The sequence below is a fragment of the Schistocerca nitens genome, chromosome 7 (genome assembly GCF_023898315.1).
Source record: "Schistocerca nitens isolate TAMUIC-IGC-003100 chromosome 7, iqSchNite1.1, whole genome shotgun sequence".
Lineage (NCBI taxonomy): Eukaryota > Metazoa > Arthropoda > Insecta > Orthoptera > Acrididae > Schistocerca > Schistocerca nitens.
The window spans coordinates 58,184,006-58,194,696 of record NC_064620.1 but is presented as its reverse complement, the minus strand read 5'-3'; the positions used below and the strand labels follow the sequence as shown (position 1 = coordinate 58,194,696).

Genomic DNA, 10,691 nt, shown 5'->3' with positions numbered 1-10,691 from the left:
TAAAGGTGCGGTTCCAGGGTAGCGGCTGTGGTAACACAAACCGCGGAGAAGTATCCTTGCGCCTCCCCAGTGGCGCTCTTTTAAGTCAGCTGAATGCAACCATTTCCAGTTGTTCGTCTGCAGCGGATGGTGAACAGAGAGAGCTACTGTCGGGCCATTAGAAATTCCCGCATATAATTATTCATTTACAATACCACTCGACCGGCTCACGGGTACTGCCGCGCGATTTGTGTTTTACTCGACCGTGAGATGTACGACACTGTATGTTATAAAACTAAGTGATCCGCTTCCTGCCTTTCTTGTTGCGTCACATGTACCAGCATACGTGCAAACTTTGTGGATGGGAGCTCCATGCGAATAAATACCAGTCCGTAGCTGCAGTGCTTGTTGCAGGACGTCCGGCTACACTGACGAACTTGTGTGGAGCTACGTGTGGGTGTACAAGGCCACTGGTGACGACAAGTACTTGCAGAGAGCCCTGGAGCTCTTCCAGCGGTTCCAGCTGAGGTACATCTCCAGCTACTTCAGCTACGACCAAAAGATGATGGGCATTGTGATAAAGTTTTAAAAACTCGAAAAGCTTATACTCGACAAACAATTTCTACAAACAGATCAACAGTTATAGATAATGAATGATACATACAAATTACACTACAGAATAGCAGGCAGTCCTTCGACACACAGATACTGTGCCATATGAAATGAAATTTTGGTATGTATATGTAGTGTAACATTTTGCAAGTGATTATCACGATCTCTTATTGATTCTTATAAGTTACTTGAAATACACGCTATCAAAACTCATAGGTCTCTCATATTTTTCCAATATAATGTTTAAATCTTTGCCCAATGTGCAACATACGTTTTATATCCCCGTAGGGGATTTTTAGACTTAGAGGAAGCTTTTGACAGTGTTCACTGGAATACTCTCTTTCAAATTCTGAAGGTGGCAGGGGTAAAATACAGGAAGAGAAAAGCTATTTACAATTTGTACAGAAACCAGATGGCAGTTATAAGAGTCGAGGGGCATGAAAGGGAAGCAGTGGTTGGGAAGGGAGTGAGACACGGTTGTAGCCACATCCCGATGTTATTCAATCTGAATATTGAGCAAGTGGTAAATGAAACAAAAGAAAAATTCGGAGTAGGTATTAAAATCAATGGAGAGGAAATAAAAACTTTGAGGATCGCCGATACCATTGTAATTCTGTCACAGGTAGCAAAGAACTTGGAAGAGCAGTTGAACAGAATGGAAAGTGTCTTGAAAGGAGGATATAAGATGAACATCAACAAAATGAAAACGAGGATTATGGAATGTAGTCGAATTAAGTCGGGTGATGCTGAGGGAATTTTATTAGGAGATGAGACACTTAAGGAGTTTTGCCATTTGGGGAGCAAAATAACTGATGATGGTCGAAGTAGAGAGGATATAAAATGTAGACTGGCAATGGCAAGGAAAGCGTTTCTCAAGAAGAAAAATTTTTAACACCGAGTACAGATTTAAACGCCAGGAAGTCGTTTCTGAAAGTATTTGTATGAAGTGTAGCCATGTAAGGAAGTGAAACATGGACGATAAATAGTTTGCACAAGAAGAGAATAGAAGCTTTCGAAATGTGGTGCTACAGAATAATGCTGAAGATCAGATGGGTTGATCACATAACTAATGAGGAGGTATTGAATATAATTGGGGAGAAGAGGAGTTTGTGGCACAACTTGACCAGAAGAAGAGATCGGTTGGTAGGACATGTTCTAAGGGATGAAGGGATCACCAATTTAGTATTGGAGGGCAGCGTGGAGGGTAAAAATCGTAGAGGGGGACCAAGAGATGAATACACTAAGCAGATTCAGAAGGATGTAGGTTGCAGTAGGTACTGGGAGATGAAGATGCTTTCACAGGGTAGAGTAGCATGGAGAGCTGCATCAAACCAATCACAGACTGAAGACGACAACAACAACAGGGTTTGCTTCAGGCAGAAGTGATCTTACGCCTTTCATGTTGTACTGAAATCTAAGAAGCCTTCTCCAATGGCGGACGCACACCAAACTCCCAACGTGAAGATATACAAGTAATTAAAATTAAAACCACTAAGTGGGCTGGAATCGTAGTTTCTGCAGTTAATTATATCTGGATCGTTTCCCAGTGATCAGTCGTTCATCTGAAACTCAATTTCCTTCTATTTTGCGCAAAATTTCCAGATTCTTCGTAGCTGCTGTGCCAAACACTCTCTACAACATTTTATAGATTTTTTTCTTGTCTTACTGGTTTTCCGCATTACTGCTCTTCGCACCGCTACAAATGTTTCTGGATGCTGTAACAGATGTTCCACCGCATCGTCACGTATCTGGTAAATGTCTTATGTAGGCTACTCACCTTACCTCCTCTCTCTACTACCTGCTCTATTCATACCTTAGCTGCCCCTTAATTCATATTGTTCTTCGATAGTATCGTATTTCACACATGAAACTTAAATTTCTCCCGGCGATTAAAATGTTCAAACAACTTATGGGGCTGCAGATCGGTAACATCTTCGACAACTGTCGATATTTCTATAGATGGACATCATAGGGGTAAAAGCAACGAAAGCGCTGTGAAAGGAAAATTAAGCAGTCGGCAGATAGGACTGTGCCCACCAAAAACGATAACACGCCTTCAGCAGAAGGAGACACACACACACACATGTAAACAACCAATGTCACCACACAGTGTTAGAGGGGTGGAGTTAACGTGTACTTGCTCACCCGTTGGTAAGTAATATTCTTTATGGATAACTTTTGACATTTGTGAACTTTGGTTGTGTTTGTCGTTTTTCTGCATATGCTGTGTTATGGTCCTTGGACGACATATCCCCGCCTGTTGAAGCACAGAGATCTTCCATTACATATCTGCCTTGAAAATGATGCGGTATTCACCGGTAGAAACGTCAGCGGTTGTCGAAGGCACTGTCCTGTAAGTTGCTTGAACATATTTCAGCCGTTTCCATTTACTTTTCTTACATATGTCTATTGATCCACATTCAATTTCCATGCAATACTGTACTACACCTTCATTCTTTCATGAATGTCCCTTTGAATATGGTATATTAGTCGAATTTTTTTAGTGACGAATACGTTCTTCTCTTTTGTCAATATACTACAGGTATCACTGTTGCATGTGTAATTCATTCTTGTATTGGTGGCAGCAGAATTTTTCTTTTTTTTTGCAAATAATTGCGAATTATGATTTGTTTTTCACTTCCGCGAATTGCTACGATATATATGCTCTCTACAGACAAAAGTCTTTGTTTATGATTGCATGCTTGGTATTGATATCCAATAATATTCTTGAGTTTCAAACCATGTCAAGTGGTTAACTTCCCACGAGCTTCTAGCAGAGATCTCCACTGCCATTGCCAAGTTGTTGACAGTCAATGAAACACTTGATAATAGCAGAGCAGATCTCTGCCGAAAGCTCATGGGCAGTTAACCAGCTGATGCGGCCTGAAACCACAGAACAGCTTATTGTGAGTCTCTGTCATTATCCGCTGGTATCAGCGACGCCAGTTGTTTTTGAAAAGGCGTTCGACTTTTTGTCAATCGTTCGGCTGGGAGACAACAAATGGACTCTTACCTTTTATCGATATTAGGTGAATCGTATGTTCGACTTTAAGGTAGAGTCGACAACAGTGAAACGTATTCTAATGGTGGTATTCATTACGTTCTTGGCGATTTCTGTCACAAATATACAAACAAAAACAAACTTGTAAATACTTCTATACACTTATTATTCACCAAAATTGAAAAATCTCTGTTATCGATTCATACCTTGAAGAACAAGAAACAAGACGTCAAACTCTCTACATTAACGTAGGTTGAAAAAGCAGTGTACCAAAGAATTCATTTAGAAAACGAAATGTCACCGGCGGCAACGTAAACGATATAAGAAGGTTCTTCGTTTGAAACATCAACAGTTTCTACAATAATGTCGTAGGGACCCCATTAGCTAAAAACTCAATTAAGGCAAACGGCTGGTGAAAGGAAACTTATTGTACAGTCAAGGAAATACCTCACCTGAGATTTACTTCTGCCAATATAAGACATTTTATGGTATCAAACATCGTTCTAAAGATGAGTACACTTTTTCGAAATATTGCGTCTTGAGCACAGATAAAACTAGAGTGAATGAGCATAAAGGAAAATAGAATAATGCTACATACAAAATATAAAACAAAGAAATTATCAAAGTATCGAAGAATGACGAGATAATGAATCGAGGGAACTGCGTAGACTGCTTGCTCAGATTTGAAACTATGGCACAAAATAACAAGAAACAGGAGAATACAGGAAATCTGTCTAAAAGCTGTTGATTAAATGGAGAAAAAGGAGGAAAAGGAAAAAGGGGAATTCGCGTTCCGCTCTCTTTAAGACAGATACTTTCTTTTGCAACTTAATAATGAGTTACCAGTAGAACACTTCCTTGAGCGTACCCTACAAAGTAACGACCCAGTTTGGATACCTAACGAACAGCTCTTACGTTTATTTAATTATTTAAGGAGATCTTTAATGAAAGGCGCTTTGTATGCTGAGCAGAAAATGGTTGCAACAGATAACCAAACTCTTTGACGCTAGTCTGCTCTTCAGTGCTTCCTGAAAAATTACGGATGAAAGACTGCAGGCAGGTGCAGCGTTAATGATGAACACGACAACAAAATAAAGTATTAGGACGCAGCCGACATCCTACGCAAACGAGCCTAAATACATAGCGTGGACTGGAGTCAACGTTCAGGAAATCAATTTCTGGTATTGATCGAATTACAAACAGAATTATAAAGATTTGTTTAACTTAATAAGTACTGGCCTTAGTGGTATATACGTCACAGGGAAATTTTCCGGATAGAAAAATATTTCACCTTTATATGCTTTCACTGATCAAATATGAAATGCATTGAATAACTGAACATTACCCACTGGGATTTTTTGTGATCTGTCAAAGTCTTTTGATTGTGTGACTCACGAAATTTTTCTGGATAAGCGTAAGTATTGTGGAATGAGTGGGACAATGCACAAATGGTTTGATTCATATTTAACTGTAACACTGCAGAAGGTTGAAATTAACAGCACAGATAGTCTGCAAAAATCAGCAGAGTCCTCTTTACTGGGGAGGTATCAAGAATGGTGTCCCACAGGGATCAGCCTTGGGTCCCTTATTGTTCTTAATATATATTAATGACTTTCCACTTTATATTCTTTAAGATGCAAAGCCAGCTTTTTTGCTGATGATGCAACTATAGTAATCACACCCTACAAACAAGAATCAGATGAGAAGATTATAAATAATGTCTCTCAGAAAATTATTAAGTGGTTCTCTGCAAATGTACTCTCACCAAAATTTTAGAAAGCACTGTTTATACAATTATGTACAGTAAATGGGATAACATCACTGATAAATATAGACTATGAACATAAATCTGTTGCTAAGGCAGAATATTCAAAATTTCTGGGTGTGAACATTGATGACAAATTGAACTGGCAGACGCACATTGATGATATGCTGAAACGGATAGGTTCAGCTGCTTATGCTATTAGGATTATTGGATATTTTGGTGATAAACATATCAGTAAATTAGCCTACTATACCTATTTTCATTCACTGCTTTCATATGGCATCATATTTTGGGGCAGTTCGTCATTAAGAGAGAAAGTATTGAAACTTCCTGGCAGATTAAAACTGTGTGCCAGACCAAGACTTGAACTCGGGTCCTTTGCCTTTCGCGGGCAAGTGCTCTACCAACTGAGCTTCCCAAGCCAGACTCACGCCCCGTCCTCACAGCTTTACTTCTGCCAGTACCTCGTATCCTACCTTCCAAACTTTACAGAAGCTCTCCTGCGAACCTAGCAGAATTAGCACTCCTGATGTTATCCACCAGGTCATTTATGTATTTTGTGAATAGCAACGGTCTTAGGACACTCCCCTGCGGCACACCTGAAATCACTCTTACTTCAGAAGACTTCTTTCCATTGTGAATGACACGCTGCGTTCTGTTATCTAGAAACTCTTCAATCCAATCACACAATTTGTCTGATAGTCCCATATGCTCTTACTTTGTTCATTAAACGACTATGGGGAACTGTATCGAACGCCTTGCGGAAGTTGAGAAACACGGCATCTACCTGGAAACCCGTGCCTATGGCCCTCTGAGTCTCATGGACGAATAGCGCGAGCTGGGTTTCACACGATCGTCTTTTCGAAACCCATGCTGATTCCTACAGAGTAGATTTCTAGTCTCAAGTAAAGTCATTATACTCGAACATAATACGTGTTCCAAAATTCTACGACTGACGACTGATCGACGTTAGTGATATAGGTGTATAGTTCTGCACATCTGCTCGACGTCCCTTCTTGAAAACGGGGATGACCTGTGCCCTTTTCCAATCCTTTGGAACGCTACGCTCTTCTAGAGACCTACGGTACACCGCTGCAAGAAGGGGGGCACGTTCCCTCGCGTACTCTGTGGTATCCCATCAGGTCCAGCGGCCTTTCGTCTTTTAAGCGATTTTGTTTTTCTATCCATCTGTCATCTATTTCGATATCTACCATTTTGTCATCTGTGAGACAATCTAGAGAAGGAACTTCAGTGCAGTCTTCCTCTGTGAAACAGCTTTGGAAAAAGACAACTATCGATGCATTATTTTAGAACATTGTGATTAAAGTTCTCTAACCGGAGCTTTATTTGCCCCTGCAGACGTTACTTGTCATGAAAATGGTCATTAAAAGAAAGATGACAGGAAGAGGAGGAGGAGATTAGTGTTTAACGTCCCGTCGACAACGAGGTCATTAGAGACGGAGCGCAAGCTCGGGTGAGGGAAGGATGGGGAAGGAAATCGGCCGTGCCCTTTCAAAGGAAACATCCCGACATTTGCCTGAAGCGATTTAGGGAAATCACGGAAAACCTAAATCAGGATGGCCGGAGACGGGATTGAACCGTCGTCCTCCCGAATGCGAGTCCAGTGTGCTAACCACTGCGCCACCTCGCTCGGTTGACAGGAAGATGTTCGAGCAATACCAAGGTACTGATTAGCTCTCAAGCACATAAAAAAGTGCAACACATTAAATAGTAAGTACGAAATATAAAATAAGCCGTTGCTGGAAGGCGGTAGATTATTTATAATGTAGATTCATGGACTTGAGGGCACACCAGTGTTCTACGAGTTTCAGCGTGCGCTGCCGACGTCTACCTACTTCCTAGCGTCAGTTGCTTCTGCAGACACCAGCCGGTGCAGCTGTTGCTGGCTCCACCCACTAGTGTCTCCGCATGACGTCACACGTGTGCTCAACGGGGACTCTCTCATAGTCACGCAATAGCGTCTACTGTTACATTTCAGCTTGACAAGGAAGATCAAACTGAAGAGTCGGGAACAAAAGCTGCATTGAAAAAAACACACTGTAGCGTGTAGTGCACGAGACGCGTGGTTCTCTGGAACAGCCTCGTTTGTGCTAGACATTCAAAACAAACTCATAAAGAAATTGTCACCTCTAGCCTGCCCATATTAGTAAGACAGCACTCAGACAAATGTAGCGTTATGCTAACGTCTGTGGCAAAGGCAATGGGCGTTGCAGATGGTAAACAGATGTGTTTACTAACAGAATCCTCTGCGATAAAAAAGAATATAGCAATACGAATGAGAGCATATGTCTATATATATGAGTCTGTTGAGGGAATTTAGCAGATAGGCTACAACCATGGCTCGTCTGGCTGCCCTGTCGTTGCTGATGATCGTCGGCGTCGCATTCGGTTAGATAACTTTATGCTCATCAAGTTAATAGCGCACTGACTAACGTTTAATAGACAGTCGTTATGTAAAAATATCTCGTACGGCTCTGAAGCTTAATTTTAATTTTTTATGGGGGAATTAATATAATGTTTACATAATTCGAATGTGATATTCCCGCATGACTCCGACTGTGTCAGTTCATATACAAAATCAGTTTAATTTACCGTAAATATACATGCTGGCCAGTTTTATGAGACGTTTCCCTCTAATTTTTTTTTCTGTGACGTGTTTCGCAGGCGCGACATACAACTACACTGAGGTGATCTACAAGTCGCTACTGTTCTATCAGGCCCAGCGCTCTGGCAAACTGACCGGCATGGATCCTCTAGTTTCTTGGCGCAAGGACTCTTGTCTCGACGACAAAGGAATCTTCGGCGAAGACCTCACGCAAGGCTACTTCGACGGTATGTTTTAAAAATATCGAAAAATGACGCGGAAACAGTAGCGTTAGCTTTTGTAGACAAATGTGGTAATTTCACACTTTAATGAAGCACTGACTTTTCCTAAATGTTACTGCAGCGAGGCATACTTTTTGTGGATCTTCATTGACTTTGCACAACGTGTAAAAAAGAAGTGTTTTTATATTTCACGATTTGCAAGTACTCTACGACCGCCCTATTTTGATACTTACGGATCTGTAAAACACTTCATATGACAGAATCAGAACGCCTAATACCATTAAAATATTTCACCAACTGCTGAAGCACACTGTTCTTTATGTTCATTTCAGTCAGTGTATTTCCGAATGGACAGTTTTAAATTTTTAAACAGTTTATTGTAGTCTAGCAAGTTTGCTGGGGCCGGTATAAAAATTACTAACGTCACAGCTTGTCGTTCTAGTACACAGCCAGCCAGATTCACGGGTTATTTAACAGGTAACTACATTAACATTTCTTGACGAATACAGTTATTTCCTCTAAATGAATATGAATTAGAAACCCAGAAAATATATTACTCATGAGTTTTCACAAATGGTTAACTGCAGAAATTGCGCATGTGCACTAAATTATAGAACACTAAAAGAAATAACCTACAGCAATCCTAATTCCTTGATCTATCAGTCCACCTAATTTTCAACGTTTTTCTGTAGCACCACATCTCAAGCTTGGATTTTGCCACAGTCTATGCTCCGTTATCATACAACGCTGTGTTCCAACCGTACATTCTCAGAATCATTTTAATTGAATTAACTTTGAGTTCTTGGTAAAACGTTGTTAATTAAATGAACAAACACTGTTTTTGCCTTGTTTCACAAATTTTGCTATTAATGTTACTGCAGAACCTAGGTTTCTGGTTATAAGCCCATTTTCAAGTACATTACTGATTCCCAAAGATGATAATGCACAGATAAAAATGATAAGGCAAAGATAGCAGACTTAACTTCTTCAGATATCGATCCATATCTTAATCGAAAATTACTTCATTGATCATTTTTTAACAAATTACATGCGGACTTACATAATTCAGCAATTGCACTAACATAACGGGACTAAAGTTGTGAGTCAGCCAAGAACTTTTTATCTATTGATGTTCTGAGGCCCAAAGCTTTGCTTCTATCCTCGAGTTGTAATCGGATCCAAAAGAGGTCAACAGCTGAATTGGTTGCTCTTTTAATAGTAAGTTCAAATGGCTCTGAGCACTATGGGACTTAACATCCATGGTCGTCAGTCCCCTAGAACTTAGAACTACTTAAACCTAACTAACCTAAGGACATCACACAACACCCAGCCATCACGAGACAGAGAAAATCCCTGACCCCGCCGGGAATCGAACCCGGGAACCCGGGCGTGGGAAGCAAGAACGCTACCGCACGACCACGGGATAGTAAGTGTTGGGGCCTACACATCCATCTTTTAATTCCTAAAATTTCGAATTGGTTTAGCTCCCTTTTCCTCTGTGTGTAAGAGCTCAACATCTATTATGTGTTTGTGGTTATTGTTCAGGCAATGTTCCGCAAAAGGTAGTATCAGGCTTCTTCAATCTCCAGCCTTTGCGGTACATTGCCTGAACAATAACCACAAATATATAATACTCGTAGATGTACAAGTCTTACACATAGAGGGCACTCAGCACTACGCCTTCAGGGCACAATGGCCCATTGGGACCACCCGACCGCCGTGTCATCCTCAGCTGAGGATGCGGATTGGAGGGACGTGGGGTCATCACACCGATCTCCCGGTCGTTATGATGGTATTCTTCGACCGGAGCCGCTACTATTCGGTTGAGTAGCTCCTCAGTTGGCATCACGAGGCTGAGTGCACCCCGAAAAATGGCAACAGCGCATGGCGGCCCGGATGGTCCACCATCCAAAGTGCCGGCCACGCTCGACAGCGCTAAAGTTTGGTGATCTGACGGGAACCGGTGTATCCACTACAGCAAGGCCGTTACCTACACACAGAGGGAAAGGGGGCTAAACTACCGCATCATGCAAGACGTTTAAATTTATTACTTCTTTGCTACTGACTCTATTCCCAAAACATTTACATTCAGTATCCGAATATGCCGCAGAATTTCGAGTCATTAGTGTTCTGACTGTATTGATGCGGCCCGCTACAAACCTCTTTCCCGTGCCAACCTCTTCATCTAAGAGAAGCACTTGCAACATATGTCCTCAATTATTTGCTGACGGTATTCAAATCTCTGTGTTTCTTTACAGTTTCTTCTAGTACCATGGAAGATAGCCCTTGATGTATTAACATACGAGGTGCGGCTAGAAAAAAACCGGACTGATGCTGGAAAAAACATTTATTTACAATTATTTACAATTTCATGTTATCTCCTTCAATGTACTCTCCTCCTCGGTCTCTACACCGCTCCATACGAATTTTCCACTGTTCATAGCAATGCTGCAGATCATTTTCGGTAAGTCCATACATTACTTCCGT

General features: G+C 41.1%; 1 pseudogene; it reads left to right on the top strand.

The window, feature by feature from the left end:
• The first annotated feature begins 7,682 nt into the window (after positions 1 to 7,682).
• The window catches only part of LOC126195359 (endoglucanase A-like), a 67,720-nt pseudogene continuing 64,711 nt past the window's right edge, over positions 7,683 to 10,691 (top strand).